The sequence below is a fragment of the Miscanthus floridulus genome, chromosome 10 (genome assembly GCF_019320115.1).
Source record: "Miscanthus floridulus cultivar M001 chromosome 10, ASM1932011v1, whole genome shotgun sequence".
Taxonomy (NCBI): domain Eukaryota; kingdom Viridiplantae; phylum Streptophyta; class Magnoliopsida; order Poales; family Poaceae; genus Miscanthus; species Miscanthus floridulus.
In genome coordinates, this window is record NC_089589.1 from 86,719,807 (window position 1) to 86,738,654 (window position 18,848).

General features: G+C 41.3%; 1 pseudogene; it reads right to left on the reverse strand.

Annotated features, from left to right (window-relative positions):
- Window positions 1-4,755: 4,755 nt before the first annotated feature.
- LOC136488990 (uncharacterized) lies at window positions 4,756-7,105 on the reverse strand (annotated as a pseudogene).
- Between the last annotated feature and the right edge of the window lie 11,743 nt (window positions 7,106-18,848).

Consider the following 18,848-nt stretch of genomic DNA (forward strand, 5'->3'; position numbering starts at 1 on the left):
CTGGTCACGATTTTTTCTCTCTAGAACCTTATTGGAGTTGATCGGACGCTGCTTCTCAGCGTCTGATCACTTCACCTCTCAGCGTCTGGTCAAACCAGACACAAACATGTTGGTCAAATGAACTGACCGGACCCTGAGCTGGTGTCCGATCAAACCGGAGCCAGCGTCCAGTCAGTATTTGACCCTCCATTCACTTCCAAGTCTCGATCACATGTGAATGAAGTTTGCTCCATTGGATCTAAGGGCTATCTTGGAGCTACCTAGTGCTAGTTTTAACAAGTGTGCACCACACCTAACTCACTAGACTCACCTATGTCAAGCTACCCGTCCATACCCCCCTTAATAGTATGGCCAAAGGAAAAAACAAAATCCTAAACTACTCTAAGTGTCTCTCCAACTCCAATCGACACTTAGAAGTAGTCCATCCTTAACCTTGTCGTCCATCCTTTGAAAACTGAAACAATTTCCATCGTATAGGCATGACCACCTCGATTGCCCAATCGATCTCCATTACCATGACCTAACTTAATTGCCTGTACAAAACACACGTCAGTCATAGTAATCTTGTATTGTCATTAATCACTAAAACCCAACTAGAGGCCTAGATGCTTTCAGTGGTTCCCTATGTTCAGTTTGGAGTAGATCTCTTTCGCGTGCTCAAGTTATAAGGGGTTGCTGAGTATGTAATGGGTATAGATCGAATGCTCCCTACCCCACCTTATGTACAATGGGAGGTAGGTTTACATAGATGGCGTTTGCTTTATAGATATGTTTCTTAGTTAGGTACAAGGAAATAATAATAGAATGACTATCGCCACGTGTAAAAGTCGGCACCTGTTGATGGTCATAAACACCTATTTTAACCATCAACAATGCAAACATTCCAAGGAAAAACAAACATAAAATGCAGAGATTTGGTTTGTTACTAATGGAATTCCACTTGTACATGAAGTCTATTTGAATGCAGGAATTTTGCAAAAAATGGTGCAAAACAAGTCCATAGGAGAGGCAAATGGACGCAGGGGGCCTAGGCCCATAGAGCCACGTCGGCCGGTGCCACCTAGCCCCGCTCGACGCCTTCCTATCCCCTACCATGTCACTGATCTATGGGAAAGCTTCGACAAAGCTTCGTAAGCATTGATCCAATGTCGGTTTGATCAATGGTCAAGAATGAGTTGTTGTGGATCCATGGGCCAATTGTCATTGACTTGGAGGAGCTCCACCGACTGAACCACTGCCTTCCTGACCAATTCTTCACATGTGCTATCTAAGTAACCACCTTTGGGATCTAACCAAGGCCCTATGATCAAGAGGCGGTGCATCCCACGGACAACCGACACCTAGGAACGTCGCCTGGTGCCCAAGTTTGCTCCACCAACTCTCTAACTGCCTATAAATACCCCCAGCTCCTAGGTGCTATAAATAAAGGTGTTCACCGTAGTTGTATGGTGTCCCATTGAGTATCATTCTCTCTAGTCCAAGTTTTAGGCTAGTAGTGAGAGTGAAGAGCTAGGAGCTTGGAGAAGTCTTCGGGAGTCTCTGTAAGCTCTTTATAAGCTACTTTTGCTTTTAATATATTTCCTTTAGTACTTGTCTTATTTTTAGCATTTACTTACTTGCATTAGAGTATAGTTGTGCTACGAATATTTTGATCATATCTTGTTTATTTAGTAAGTTTCTGATATACAGGAAGCAATTAAGTTTGAAAACCAACACCTCACATCATCGTTCCAATATAGTGCCAGTCCATGATCACAACCACAAAAGCATGATAGAGGGAACTAACGAGAGATGCCTTACCTAGGGCCCTACTCCTCGTCCATGGTGGGACAAAAGTAGTTCTTACAGTAGCCATGATAGACTATACCATCTACAACAAGTGGGAAATAAACCCTGAGTACGACAAGGTACTCAGCTAGACATACCCGTCATAAACCAAAAAGAAAGTGACTCCAAGGATTATGCAAGGCTTTATAAGTGAAGGTAGCTTGACAACATTTTGCATGAAAAGCTACTAATTTAGTTATACATTTATAATTCGGTCATCAAGTTAATTATAGCTATTCATCTCTAGATTAGCAACTAACCTATGCCAAACATGTGGTATATCATTTAGTAGCATACAGTAGTAACCATAGCAGGTGTAAAAGTTCCAAGTTCACCATAACCATCATTCCATAATCCAGTTACTACGATGTTGGAGCTACCCAAGTTTCTCACTGTCCAAGAGAGACGGTGATTCGAATCAATTTCAACCAGCTGGAATTTATTCCTAACACAAACCAGGCAGACTAGATCAACGGTCACCTTAGGTCACCTTTGGTACAACTCAGGTACATATTTCGTGGGTTCGATTAGCGCCGCACAACCAGGGACAACCAGCTACCAGGACGATCAGGACTACCCTACCCTTGGGCTCACATCTAGCTCCCCGCACATCCTTACTACCATCTAGAGTGCGCACTCTAACAGAACGGGGCCTGGCCTGAGTTGAGCTACTCGGCTTCATGGTCAGAATGAGTTATCTGGCTAGCTAAGTGAGAGGCATGTGTTCAATCTCAACAGAAGTTCCAACAACAGTATGGTCCTTAATCGGCATAGACAAAATCACATGGGCCAACCTACGCATAGACTCCGTCTGACCTCCAGTTATATTACCCCATAGTTCTTTTCCATAATAGCAAATATAGCCAATCATGCTTCGGTATCCACCTATATCTCGCAGGTGATAGGAAATCACCCGACTTCTACTGGTCTAAGCATGGATAAGCATATATTCGATTCTAGACCTACACAGGGTTAAAGGTATATTTATCTGGACAAGGTAGTTCTACGCATCAAGTGTTTCTAATTCAACTCTTATAACCTAATAGTTACTATTGCAACACACCCGGTGTTGCCAGAAATACCTATTGCCACGTACCCAAAGTGTGGCAATAGGTGCACTAGCAACGATATTGGGTGTTGCAATAGACCTTATTGCCATGCATCAATAGCATTGCAATAGATGGACCCTCTATTGCCATGCTATCTCGGCGGTTGCTATAGGTGGAACCGTCTATTGCCACGATAAATATTTGGTTGCTAGAGGTAGCCTCTCTATTGCAACGATCAATACTGGTTGCTATAGGTGGAACCGTCTATTGCCACGATAAATATTTGGTTGCTAGAGGTAGCCTCTCTATTGCAACAGTAAACATTGTGGTTGCTATAGGTGCCTCCGTCTATTGCCACGATAAATGTTTGGTTGCTAGAGGTTGCCTCTCTATTGCAACGATCAATACTGGTTGCTATTGTTGGACCCTCTATTGCCATGCTAACTATTGTGTTGCTACAGTTTGGAGACTCTATTGCAACGCTCACTATTCCATTGGTATGATGTTTTTTGCAACACCGTTTGTTTGTTGCTATATCATATATTACAACGCCAAATTCTTTTGTCGATAGTCTATATTGCAAAGCTCTGTTTGCTTCAAACAATAATTGCATGCCGAACAATATATGATGAAAGAAGCATTTAGACATCCATTAATCCAAAATATGCTTTGTTCATACAACTCATTAATGAAACCACATCCAATGTCAAACTTAGCTGATAACACATGCACAACAACTGAAACACATAAGGTATCTGACGCACGGTAGCTACTTTGAACAGTTCAAAATGTAATAGCTATGTGTAGCACTGTAGCAAAGGTTGGCTTGACATTGACCGTCCATCAGTTGTGCGCTCCACTCAAACTCTATCTTGCTCCTAAAACAATCATTAACATTGGTATATTCAGCAAATAGAAAGTTAGTATTAAGCTAACTATCATTTCACTTTATAGTAACAGGAACTAGCCAACTGAATCTGATTCAGAAATATTCACAGGTAGTGGAGTCAAAAATCACCTGTGCTTTGCCAGCTTGTTGATTCCTTTTGGATAATGCTCATTTCTTAGCCGCAGCATCCCTCAGTGCTTTAGTAGTAGTAAAACTAAATGTCATATCCCCTCCTTTGTTTTGGCCAGTTTGAGTCTTATTCGCAGCACTATTTCTAGTTGTGCGACCATTACTTGTACCTACCGATGTTGTAGCTTCGAGTTGTGTTTGTGGTGGGATGCTATCTTGGTTTTCCTGCAAATCAATAGATGGAGGGAAAATTATGCCTCATACTAAGGACTATCACATGACAACATTAAACACTCTTCAGTTCTCAAACTACATGCTAATGTGATATTTCTTCACTTTTTGTATTTCCATTTTCTTCATCCATGTTTGTTGTAGCAACAACCTCTGCATTTTGTCCCCCATCTTTGTTAGCCTACATTTCAATTTTGGTAAAAAAATCATGAGTGGAGTTTGAAACTACGAAAATGATGCATGGTTTGTAGCCGACTATTACCGGTTGTATTGATGCTTGTACATGTGTTGCTTGCATCATTGCCATAAACAATTGCCTAAGAGCTTCTCTATCGGCCTCCCTTGCCTTCATCATTTGTTCCATCTGACGCCTATGTTCTTCACTTTTGGCTTCCCTTTCAGCCTCTTGAGATTCTAATCTCTCTTGTAGTTTTGAAAATGCTTTGGCTAGTGCCGATTCCTGATGCACTTGGTACTGGTAATCCTCAGACAGTAGTTGCCTTCTAGTTGGGTATTTTGCCAAGTATCCATTAGCATAGATCTTGGTTGATTTGTAGTTTCTTGTTTCCTGGTAGGCTGACTAGAAAATCTGATTTTGCTCCACGTCTGAGATGATGAGTGCTTCTCCATCTATTTCCCTCTCCAAAATTTTGCTGCATGCATTATCCTAACAAAGGAGGACAATTGAAGTAGTTAATTGAAAATGATTTTGTAGGCAGTCACTTTGCATCACTTAATAAGGTTTGTACAAACTATTATATACTCACATAGACATCCCAAGATTCTTGGCTTGTCCATTGCCCATTCTTACTGTGCGTGATCATGAAAAGGTCCAAATCATTTGGCTCATCACCCGTTATTGGGTCCCTCTAATTAGGCACGAATGTAACAAATTAGTGATATTTCAAAAGGTAAGGAAGCATGGTCATGTGCTTCTGAAGTTATTACCTTCTCAAAGCCACACTGAGAAAAAGTCTTTGATCCTGCCCGATGGTGTACCTTTACATTCTGCCGATTTCGAGAATTCTTGCAACTAACCCTCTACACAAGGAGTTGATTATAAAAAAATATTGCAATGTACCAAAACATGGCCTTTATTTCATCAAGTGCAAATAGCAAGAATAAAGTAAAGGTCATCAAACCTAAAAACTTGTCTTGCTAAAATACAAAACCAGATAGTGCCATTCAACAATGTCCAACTCTTCTGGCTTATGTCTCATTCTCTCCTCATAGGTGGTGTACGCCCTGTACGTAGCACTTAATGTTGCTCGCCATCCTTTGTAACGCTCATTAGCGATGGTCCATATTTTTTTCCTGTTTTCTTCGTTATTCTCAATGTCCCACTTATGTTGTTCAACATATAAAACATAAATTCTAGGTCACTTCTTAACTAATTTGGTAACAAAACAGTGTATGCTAGCAAAAACAAATCAGAAACTTACCATCATATCAGATACTATTGAATATTTGACATCTTGGTGGATATCCTTCCATGTTCTCACCCCAATGAGTGGTGCTTTTTTCCTTGTGTACACTAATATTTCATTAGTAAATGTGCGTGCGTTCTCACCTACAGCTCCTCCGCGTGTAGAGAATTGGACTTTAAGCTTCTGACTGCCCTGCTTGGATCTCTTGTGGCTAGCTACCAATCCTTTCATAGTACCTCGTGCCTTCCTCTTTTGGGAGTCTTGTCCATCGAAACAATATACAGTTTAAGAGATTAAACAAAATCATTTACATAGGGAAAACTGAACTGGACATCAAAATAAAATCACAATAAACATCACTTACTATCTCCCTGTGTTTTCTCACGCCGAGCATGTGATGGTTGGTTCAGAGGTGGTGTTGGATTGCTATCTTGACTTGAATTTAGTAAATCTATCTGATTTGTAGGGTTGTCATATGCACCTGCAGACAATAGGTCACAAGTGTAAACTATAAATGTATTGTGAAGGACTAATAATAAGTTGGTTGACATTTTGGGAAAAGAATGTATATATTACTAATTTGATCTAGTTGTCCTTGCACCCTTAACCATTCTTTGTAAGTCTTGTCTGTGTCATCCCTGTATATATCTTCAAAATCTACGAAAGCCATGCTACTATTAGTGATCTGGCCATTGCAATATAATATAATATAACAATTCATAATTGGGCAGCAATGTAACTTACCCATTCCTTGGCCCTATCTATGCATATTATTAAGCCACACCTTGTAATCATCAAGTGACTCATCTATGGAATGTTCACTATTTGATGCCACAGTTCTTGGCAATTTAATGGGTGTTATGTCCATAGTTCGCTCTGTTATTTGATTCCTTGACAATACTAATCTGACCTCCCTCTCCTCTGCATTACTTGATATCATTGCATTTGCATCGACATCACATTCGATCTCGTTTAGTGTTGCTACAGAGTTACCACTTCTCCTCTTGTAGTACAAGTAGTCCCTGGTACCATACCCCAAATTTGATTTCATTGTTATTAAGTTATCAAACGTGAGGTCGTCTCTGGCTATTGTATACTGAGCAAATTGTTGTCCCTCGGTGCCCCCTTGCAAGTGAAAGAAACAGTCAATGTTTGTTCTGAGCTGTCATAGAATGTAATGAGAAACATAAGCACACCGTAAACAATATTTAAAGAAGGAACAACTTGAGAATGGCAAACAATAATGTGTCCTTCATATTATTGAAGCATCTCACTACCATTTATTGAAGGATCTCACTATTATTGAAGTAATTTGTCGAATTCTAAATCATTGCAGTAGCATCCAGACAGACATTGTGTCGTTACCTATCGTCATCCTGAGTGGAACGTCGGAGGTTTTCATGTGATTGGCTGCCATCACCTCCATCTTCATCAGCAGGAGGTGTCACCGTCCTAGACGAAGGTGTTTGAAAAAGCAACATCGTCGCCCTGGGTCTGGACAATGAAGCAGGTGTTGGCGTGTTGAACACAGGTGACGCTGATTGAGTCTCCATTGATGCAATCTGTAGTCTAGCTACATTGAAAAGTTTATTACATAGACACACATGTACATGCATTACTCTTTTGTAAGTGAAAAGTGAATAGATCAATGGCCCTAGGGTTGCCGTAACTCTGATGAAGAGGAAGTTCGGGAGTCCTTGAGGTTTGAGCACCAACGGTGGGGAGGCACGTCGCGGCGGCCTCTAGGTGCGGCCTGTCCTGCACCGGCACCCCTCCAATGACGACGCAACGATGAAGACAAGCGGCGGCGGTGGGTGCAGATTGGGAACCAAGTTGGAGGAGGGAAAGGAAAGAATTGGAGGAGATGGGGAGGATAATGAGGAAGTGGGGAGGTTAAGATTCGTTTTGTTCGCATAATGGGTGGGGTATTAGGCGGTAAATGGCTACATGTGGGCACCAAGCCAATTTTTGGAAAAAAATTACAAAAAAATAAGTGGAAAAAGGGTGTGCCACTAACATGAGGGACCCACTTGTCGGCGCCGGGTTCATGATGTTCATCTTTTTTGTTTTGATTCATTGTAAAAATGTTAAACGTGTTTAGATTTCGCATTTGTTGTCCAAATCAGGTGATTCTTTTTTCTAATTTCTTGGAAAACTTTTTCCTTTCACGTGGTTTTATTTGCATTGTGTTACTTGACCCCTTGTATTAACATTTTGTCATTTGCTTTACTATTTACGTACTCTACAATGAACAGACCTTTTTCGAATGTGTCCAAGGTACCAGGGGCTTATGAATAGGCAAGTTGGAATCTTGTTTGATCAAATGTGTATCATATAGGTGTATCATGTTCAATGTCACCTTCTTTGCCTTGAGGTGATTTCATGTGGGAGCTAAGACAATGTTTCAGTGCAAATTGGTAATCGATGTCCTCAAGGAGAGGATTTATCGCACAAACCACCTTTTTGCAGCGTGACATCTTTACCTAGGTTTGGGTTCGTGACACCAAGATACACTTATCTTTGTATTTGTATTTGCGATAAACCAAGCTAGTGATATACACTTACCTTTGTATTTGCGATAGCATCCACTCCCTCATGCACATTGTGTTAGGACTTAAGAAAATATATATTGGAATTGTATAAACCTAAATTGGCAAAAAATTAGGACTAAAAAACTTGTAAATTAAAAATGAAGGAATATAAATTGAAAGAAAATGCAAAAAAAAATGTGTTGCATCCCTGAATCGAACCAAAACCTACAAGTTCTAGAGCAGCGGACAAACCATTGAGCTATCACCTGATTTCGGTAAGTTTGATGGAATTTATTCCTTTGAGTGATTATCTGTCCCTGCTTTGCGCGTAGGCCCTTCAACTCCCTAGCCACGCTGGTCACGTGGTTCCCATGAAGAGCCGCCATTTTACCCGGTCCTTGGACTGGTTGCGGCCCTTCAGTTCCCCACGAAGAGATGTCGCGTTTACCTAGGAGTCCATTGGCTGCTCGCGCCGGTTCCCAACGTAGGCGCGCTCCATCTTCTGAGGGGTGCGAGTTATTGCACCATCAGTTCCACCCACCGACATGCCTATATAAGCCTAGCCCCCATGCACAGTCGGACGCCATTGCACCACCGCGCGTCAAGAAAGCGAAGCACCCTTCCCACACACACCTCGCCCCAGCCCTTGACCCACTGCCATAATGCCTCGTCACTTGAAGACAACATGGGCGATGCTGAACCCGTCGCCCCCTGATGCCTTCGTCGACGCCGTCATCCGAATTGGACCTCGAGGTGAACCTTGAGGATGATCCGGACCGTGAGACCGCATCGGAGGAGGAACCGGAACCTCTTCCAGTGGAGGAGGTTGTCTTCAACTCATTAGAGACGGCTCCGAAGCAGGAGGAGGACCGGCGCCTCCGCGCCATCATGCAGAAGGAGACCGATGACTGCATCCTGAAGTGTGTCGTTGAGATCTCCTAGGAGGAGGAGCGCTGCTGCCAGGAGGAGGAGACCGAGCGGCGTCTCGCGATGGACGCAGAACGGCACCGGCGTAGGGCTGAGCGAAGAAGCGCGAAGAGGAGCACCGATAGCAAGGGGACGACACATGCGGCAGCACCGATAGTAATTAGTAGCACCAGTGATTAATCTATGTCTTAGGTCGATGTAATAATTTACTGGTGCTGAAAAAACCATGTCGTCGAATCCTTTGTTTGATCATCGTCACCTTGGGTTGATACTTGCATTGCATGACCTCGTTTTATTTGCTTACATATTGGATGTTGCATTGTATGACCTCGTTTTGCTTACATCGTCCCTTGGATTGTATGTGGTGATGCATCTTGGTCGTTGTCACGAAGACCATAGTATATGATATGCTACGTACCGGAGATCGAGGGGGCCAACAGGATTGTTGCTCTTCTAGATAATACCATGTTGTAGCATGTCTGTCACTTGACGCTCAATCTCAGTTTTCAATATTGGAGCATAGTGATACGGCCTTATGAAGACTGGGTTGGCACCTTCAATAAGTGGAATAGAGTGATCTTCATAATTAAAGCTATCATCATGTTTTGCTGCGTCACCGTGTCCACCATCTACCCCTTTGAATGCATGTACATGTATGCCAAAATGCGTCACCCTGCTGACTCGAAGGCTTGGAAGCATGTGGATAACAATTATGGTTGGTTTGCAAAGGAAGCTTGTAATATTAGGCTGGGTCTTGCTTCTGATGGCTTCAACCCCTTTGTCATGGAAAATGTTACATACACCACATGGCCTGTTATCCTCATCCCTTACAATTTGCCACCTTGGTTGTTTGAGAAACAACCTTATTGGATTATGTCGATGTTGATTCCTGGTCCAAAATCTCCTGGAATGAATATTGATGTCTATTTGAGGCCCCTCATTGATGAACTAGAGGATCTTTGGGAATAGGGAATTGATACATGGGATGACAAGGTAAAGAAGAATTTTAATCTACATGATATTATGCTTTGGACAATTAATGACTTTCCTGCATATGGGATGCTTTCTGGTTGGAGCACAAAAGGAAAATTTGCATGTCCATACTGCCACAAGGATACAGATTATTTGTTGTTGAGATTTGGAAAAAAAGCACTACTACATGGGACATCATCGTTTTTTTGTTGTCGGACCATCCTTGGCGCATGAACAAGATGAGCTTCAACAATGAGGTGGAAACCAGGGAGGCTCCAGTACCATTGTCTGGTCAATAGGTATTGGACCAGTATGAAACTTTTGATCAAGTGATATTCGGAAAGGCAACATCAAAAAAGAGGAAGCGTGACGAAGATAAAAGATGGCACAATTGGAGGAAGAAGAGTATTTTTTTGAGCTCCCTTACTGGTGTTCTTTGCTCATAAGGCATAATTTGGACATGATGCACATTGAGAAAAACATATGCGAGAGCACATTGGGTACTTTGCTTGAAATTGAAGGTAAATGTAAGGACAACGAGAAGACCCGACTTGACATGGAACAACTAGGGATAAGGCAAGATCAGCACCCTGTCATTGACAATGATAATTATACCTTGCCACCAACCTTGTACTTTTTAGATAAGGCTGACAAGAAAAGTTTATGCCAATTTCTACATGGAGCAAAGATGCCTAATGGGTTTAGCTCCAATATAAGGAGATGTGTTGACACAAATGCATGTAAGGTGTCTGGACTGAAAACACATGACTACCATATTATTCTATAGAAATTGTTACCCTTAGTCTTTAGAAAGATTTTGCCCAAAGAAGTTGACATGCCATTGATTCAGCTTAGTAGGTTCTTTAGTGCACTTTGTTCGAAGGAGCTGGTGGAAGAAGATCTTGACAAACTTAGCAGTTCAATTAAAGAGACTCTTTGCCAGCTTGAGATGGTATTCCCACCTGCATTTTTTATATCATGATTCATTTGCCGGTTCATCTAGCTAAAGAGGCTAAACTTGGAGGGCCCATGTGTTATAGATGGATGTATCCAGTTGAGAGGTATCTACGTACTGTTAAAGGCTATGTGAGAAACAAGGCGCACCTAGAAGGTTCAATAGCCAAGGGATACATAGCCGAGGAGTGCCTTACGTTTTGCTCTAGATTCTTGGACGTCGACACCAAGCTGAATCGCGCTGATCGTCATGAAAGTACAACAGTGAATGAGCCGCCATCTGGTTTGAGCGTATTTGGAGGAATGGATTACAAGAGGAGAGGACAGACTACCGAGATATTTGGTGCAGATGAGGTTCAGAAGATGAGGCACTACATAATTAGTAACTACGATGAAGCCAGACCATGGGTCGAGTAAGTTGTAATATACCATCATTAATTAATGCACTTTTTGTTTCTGGCATCAACTAATTAATTAATTGGCTATTTCAATGCAGTGAGCACATGGAAGAACTAAAAAAATAGTATAAGGAATCTTAATAAACGACACGAGGAGCACTTTGTAAGGTAGTTTGAGGGCAAGGTTAGTTCTATTTTTTAATTTTTTATTCCATGTGATGGTTAGAATGATGTACTTATTAACTGGCATTTGTTTTCAAACTATGTTTGCAGATCACCAAACTATACGAGAAAGGTGAAGCAAGTGAACTTATGTATGCCCTTTCTCAAGGATCGAACCATCGAGCTCATGTGTTCAATAGATGCTACATCAATAACTGGCTATTTCGAACGACTACCATTGAGAGAAACCTCGTCACACAAAACAGTGTTATGCTTGTGAGGGGTGATGGTACTACTAACAACATGACCTGGTATGGAGTGATTAGAATAATGATCTCACTCGAGTTTCCTACACAAAAAGAAGTTTTATTGTTTCAGTGTGATTGGTATGATGTGTCGACTGCCAGTACCAGTAGAAGTAGAGGATATAGTAGGGATAAATATGGTGTTATCGATATCGATACTTCTAGGTTCAGATATTCAAATGAACCTTACATTCTGGCAACACAGGCCGAACCGATGTTTTTTGTCAACCTCGTGAACAAGCCAGGATGGTCCAGTGTTGTTGCGGTGAGACCAAGAAATTTGTTTGCCATGCCAGAAGCAGAAAATGAGGGTGACATGGAAGTCGATCTACTTGATGTGGGAATCCAAGACATGAATCTATTAGGCCCAAATGAGGATTTGTCAAATTGGACAAGACCAGACAAGGAAGGCACAATTGGTGATGCCTCTATTATTAATCAAGTGCATGGCGAAGCAGTTCTCGAACCAGATGATGCGGTCTTACTTAATGAGGATGATGATGACGAAGATGACACCTACATTGATGATGGAGTTGTTGCACCAGTTGCAGTAGAAAGCATAGAAGATGATTTCTTTGTTTAAATACTTATCCTTTGTACAACAGTGATGTTTTTTCTGGATTTTTTTTAAAACAATCTCATTGTCCGGGATAATGAATAGCTGTAGTTGGTCTTTAAACTGTTATACTCATGTTTGTTTTCTATCATAAGCACAAATATCAGCAAGCTGGACAATTTTTTTTGTTTTCTGAAATTGTCATGGAAGATGCGAATGGTTATCATCCGTGTTGACATATGAAGTGAATTAGCCATCTTCATCATGTAAACAAGTAATATAAAGGCGGCTAATGTTGAACACACCTTAGTAGCCCAGTGGTAGATGAGTGTTTGCTTGTACTTTAGTTCTTGGGATCAAATCCTCTGTGGAACATTTTTTTGTCAATAGAATACATTATTTAGAAATGCATGGAGCATTTTGTCAATTGCAACCATTTTTGGTATATTGCAACACTTTTAGGCCATTGCATCAGGGGTAGTCTAATGCATGGAGCATTTTGTATATTGCAACACTTTTAGGCCGTTGCATCAGCGGTAGCCTATAGCAACACAAAAAAACCGTGGCAATATTAACATGATATTGCAACCATTTAGGATTGTAGTTGCAATAAGTACTTAATAATTGCAATGCCACAAAAATTATTACAACCCCAGAAAACCATGGCAATAGGAACATGCTATTGCATCCAATCGGAAATCTTGTTGCAATAACCACCCTAGCAATTGCAACACCATGGAACATTATTGCAACCCATAATAACTGTGGCAATAGTTACAAGCAAAAGCAACCAAATCCAATATAGTTGCAATAACACCAAGTAATTGCAATGAAAACCGATACTATTGCAACTCAAAAATGCCATTGCAATAATGCCAACTAATTGCAACACAATTCTTAAATGGTTGCAGTAGCACAAGCCTGTTGCAATGACAAACCACACATATTGCAACAAATTTAGTCTGTTGCATTATAGGCACATATTGCAACCATTTTTTGAAAATGTTGCAATACGACCCACCTATGGCAACCAAATTAGGGGTGTTGCAATCATGTGGTGTGGCATTAGAGGTAAAACCTTGTAGTGACTTAGATAGCATGTGTGAAGAATTGGTAGGGAAGGCCATGGTTAAGTCAATGGAGCTCCTCCAAGTCAATGACAATTGGCCCATGGATCCACAACAACTCATTCTTGACCATTGATCAAACCGACATTGGATCGACGCTTGTGAAGCTTTGTGGAAGCACTCCCACACATCAGTGATGTGGAAGGGGACAGGGGGGCATTTCTATGACTATTTTATTTGAACATGGTTTGTAATAACTCTTAATCGTACTCTGATGTATGACGTTGTATTTGTGAACTGATGTAACACGTGACATGTCTGTTGAATCATGTACGATCTTGGTTGTATGTTGATGGTTAATCGAGACCCTTCGTGGTATTCGACGGGTTACTGGGTTTATATGGGCTCAAGTATGATAGTGTGACCGCTTGTAGGCTGCCATTGTACTTGTGCTCTTATAAATTGTACGGTTCTGCTACAGCTGGTATCGGAGCAAGATTCAACATTAATGGCCACTTGTGCATTTAAAACAAAGGTTTTTGTTTTCTAAAACTAGTTTTTAGAAACTTATAGCTATATATAGGTGTTTAAATATAAAGTTTGAATCTAGAGTGTGCCAGTGATCACTTCCTTTATACCCAGTTAAGGATTTTGGGTGGCTAATTGAGTTCTAACTTGGGGGTTTTTACTTTCGTCGTCCATACGGCGTGCTATTGTATGGATACCATTCACTTGAGTGGTAATGTATAGATCCAATGCCTCTATGCCCAAGGTAAGTTGATGAGTGGCACGACCGCAAGATGTGAGCGTGCGGTCTAAGGGGAGAGGTAGCTTTGATACTAAAGTATATATATGTGTTATATATATATATATATATATATATATATATATATATATATATATATATATGTATATGCATATTTATATGTATATATGGACGTATTTACTTTCGGGTAGCTTTGATATGGAGGTGTGTATATATATATATATAGAAGTATTTAGATTGCAACCTAGAGCCTAGATTTTCATTTCTGTATATATAATTGTGGGTTGGGCTGAAATGAAATTCTTGTGCAGGTACGCTAATAGCGAAATGTGTAGCCTGACTAGTTATGTTATATATGAGAGAACACATGTATGCCACCATGTATGCCGTTAGAAGTTTAATTCTCCTAAATTTGTGAGGACGTATGGAACATGCATGCATCATGATAAATCATTATTACATACTTGCATTGTTCCTCCCCATATAAGTTTCTTATTCGGTTAAGTAACTCTTTTCTATTATAACGTTGTTCTCATGAGAGTTGCACCATTTTGTTGGTACAGATGGTAGCATCAGCTAGGAGTGAGACCTTCTTGGAGATGTTTGGTACCCCTGCCTTGCTTTGGAGGGTCCTGCATTTTGTGGGGTATACCGAACCGCCCCTCTATTTCTAGAATGAAGAATACCTGGAGGGACATCCATGGTATGAGGTGCAGCTAACCATACATGCTCGTACCCAAGCACCCCTATGGCAGGAGTGGAAGGCAGATTCTGAAGGGAAAACTCCTTGGGAAGCTGCCCAAGTAGTGGCTTTTGAGGTGTTGAGTCAGATATGTGAGCAGCACGGGGATGAGCTTATCGGCAGTGCCACTGGTACTTTTCCTCGGGTGGATCCATATATAGTAGTATGGGCACAGTGCAACCGCAATGCGTTGATCCGAGATTGGGATGAGTAGACAGATAGTTCTAGTCCCGCTATGTGTGCCATGTTCGCCATGATGAAGATGTTCTATACTCGTTAGGATACCCAGGACTTCTAGCAGGAGTCCTATACCACTTGTAGGGACAATCTCATGGGAGACGAAGCTGCACAGCATAAACTGAGGAAGCATGTGCACAAGCACAAAAAGGAAGCAAGTGAGGCTCGTTGGGACTCCGATCAAGCCTATGTAGCATTAGGAAATCTCCACCCTCAGAAGGAACAAGTCGATCAGCAAAGAGTTACCACCCAAGAGGCAAGAGCTAATGATTAGGCTATGCTAGCAGGACTCTGGGAGTAGCTGGAGGCTGCTCATGCTGAGGCACTCACCGCTATGCGCCAGCAGATCCAAGCAAACAACCATGTAGCAAAGGGCCACAAAAGAGCAGCTGAGGCAGGTGCCTTAGGATCATCCCAGTCTAGAGCTCTAGTGGTAGATAGGCCACAGTTTCGTCCACCAGCGCCTAAGTTTAGGCCTCCTCCGCCGAAAGCTCAGGCCAATCACCCCCTAGAAGACATTTCGCAGGGCGTTCACCATTGCCCTACCCAAGGGTAACATAGGCCAAGGCAGCTCAGCAGGACCAAGAAGCAACTAGTCATGCTTTAACTGCAATCAGCTAGGTCATTGGTCCAAGGAGTGCCCCCATCCCAAGAAGGGTGGCAATCAAAACCAGGGTAATCAGAAATAGGCCAATCCTAAGGCACGTCCTAGATACATGCATTACACAGCTGTGGAAGAAGTCCCTGCGGGAGAAGTTGTCACCGCCAGTATGTTTCTTGTTAACAAACATCCTGCCATTGTTTTATTTGATTCTGGAGCTTCTCATTCATTTATGAGACAAACATTTGCAGCTAAGCATGATCAGAAGATAATTGAGGTAGACAATGGTGGTTATAGTATAAGTTCAGCTAGGCTACTATTTCTACAAATCAAATAGTGAGAGATGTGCTCATCTCTATACAAGAGAGGGAGTACACTATGGATCTTATAGTATTGCTTGGACTAGCCATAGATGTGATCTTAGGCATGAGTTGGATGAGTGGTCATGGAGTTCTTATTGACACTACCACTAGAACAATTATGTTGAGAGAACCAAAGGGGGTAATGCTTTTCTAGTGCCACTTCCCTAGAGTTTTGATCTTCAAAACATGTCTTGTGCCATCCAAGCCACTACTCTCTGTGATATTCCAGTGGTTTGTGAATTTCTTGATGTATTTCCAGATGAGTTGCCAGGTTTACCGCCTGATAGGGATGTGGAATTTAAGATTGAGTTAGTGCCAGGTACAATACCCATCTCAAGAAGACCCTATAGGATGCCACCAAATGAGTTAGCCAAACTTAAAATCCAGTTACAAGAACTTTTGGACAAAGGTCTCATTCGACCTAGTTCATCTCCATGGGGTTGTCCAACCTTGTTTGTAAAGAAGAAGGACAAATCCTTGTTGATGTGCGTGGACTATAGGCCGCTCAATGCTATCACCATTAAGAACAAGTATCCTTTGCCTCGTATCAATATTTTGTTTGATCAACTGGCAAAACCAAAGGTTTTCTCTAAGATTGACTTGAGATCAGGCTATCATCAGATTAAGATCAAGCCAGAAGATGTACCTAAGATAGCTTTCTCCACTAGGTATGGCTTGTATGAGTATTTAGTCATGTCTTTTGGACTAACAAATGCTCCTGCCTACTTCATGTACTTGATGAATTCAGTATTCATGCTCGAGCTCGATAAGTTTGTGGTTGTGTTTATAGATGATATCTTGAGTTACTCAGAGAATGAAGCAGATCATGCACAGCATCTAAGAGGTGTGTTGTCTATATTGGGAGAGCATCAATTATATGCCAAATTTAGCAAGTGTAAATTTTGGTTGAGCAAAGTACCTTTCTTGGGTCATATCTTATCTGAAAATGGAATATCTGTAGACCCAATTAAAGTACAAGAGGTCATGGATTGGAAGGCCCCGACTTTGGTTCATGAAGTTCAGAGTTTTCTAGGGTTAGCAGGCTACTATCATCATTTCATTCATGACTTTTCCAAAATAGCTAAGCCCATGACTAGACTACTCTAGAAGGATGAAAAGTTCAATTGGACTCCGGAGTGTGAAGCTGCTTTTCACACTTTGCGAACCTTGCTAACTACAGCTCCTGTTTTAGCACAACCTGGCATTGAGAAGCCTTTCGATGTGTTCTGTGATGCATTAGGTACAGGTTTAGGGTGTGTGCTCATGCAAGAAGGTCGAGTTATTCCCTATGCTTCCTGACAATTGTGAAAGCATGAAGTCAACTACCCTACACATGATTTGGAGCTTGTAGCAATTGTTCACGCCTTGAAGATATGGAGACATTACTTGTTGGGAAACATATGTCACATATACACTGATCATAAGAGTCTCAAATATATCTTTACTCAACCTGAGCTTAACATGAGGCAACGTCGATGGTTAGAGCTAATCAAGGACTATAATTTGAAAGTGCACTACCATCCAGGAAAAGCCAACATTGTAGCAGATGCCTTGAGCTGGAAGTATCATTACAATTCTCTATTGGAGGATAGGTTTAATCTGTTACATCCTATGGTGCTGCACAATATCACCGTCAGTTGTTCACTTGAAAGTAAAATCATCGAACTACAAAAGATAGATGTGGGTATATTTCACATCAAGAGAAAGATGAAAGGACAGAAGACCAAACATTTTAGGTTGGATGAAACAGGTGCGCTATGGTTCGAGGACCGACTTGTGGTACCAAAAAATTGAGGGTATTGTATTACGTTCAAAATCGAGAAGTGTTTTTCTTAATGGTATTATGCACATGCTTGAGTACTCTGTGATAGTTGTTGTGGATATGGAGGGAAAGACATGGAGGACAATTTGTAAACCACGTGGTGCTGAAATGTCCATCCATCAAGCTCAGGGTCACCTGTGTGTGTTTTGTGCTGATTTTCACAATATGTCTGGCTTTGAGTGTGGATACTTGAAGACTATGGTACTGATAACTGGAGATTGAAGCATGTTGTGGACACGGAGGAACTATTTGGACACATGAATATTAAAGTTGGTTTTGAGCTTTGTGATGCGGAGTACAGAGTGATTACAGTTCACCTAGAATGGAATTTCATTTTCCTTGTTGGGAAGGATAGAACACTGATTGCATATGACATGGACCATAGAAAGGTTCATGTCATCCATGCCCGTGTCATCCGCTTTTGTAGATCAAGAGGGTGTTTCCATATTAACAGGCCTTACTACCTTCCTTATGTTTCCTTGTCCATGGAGTCATTAGCAAAGCAGTAAAGGTGCATTTGCTGTATTTTGTCGTCATGACAGTCTTTGTTCAAGTAGGGAGTTGTTTTCATTCTATGTATGTATAGGCCAATTTTGGCTTGTTAACTAAAGGAATGATATGTTCAATATTATTAATAGTGCTACTTTGTTCAGGTTGTGGATCAAAGATAAAGAAGAGGGGTTCCATGGTGCAGTGGCTACCAATCCGAAGGATGCACTAATTATATTGATTTTGCCTTGCAAGCAGGAGTGCCACATAGAAGGAGTACAGCTACGTCATTTCGTTATGTAAGTTTGTATAGATCAGTACCTTTAGTATGTTCTATGTACCGCTTGTGTTAGGATATTAGTTGAGAAAGATGTTATGGTAGCGTCCATTGTTATTGTAAAAAGT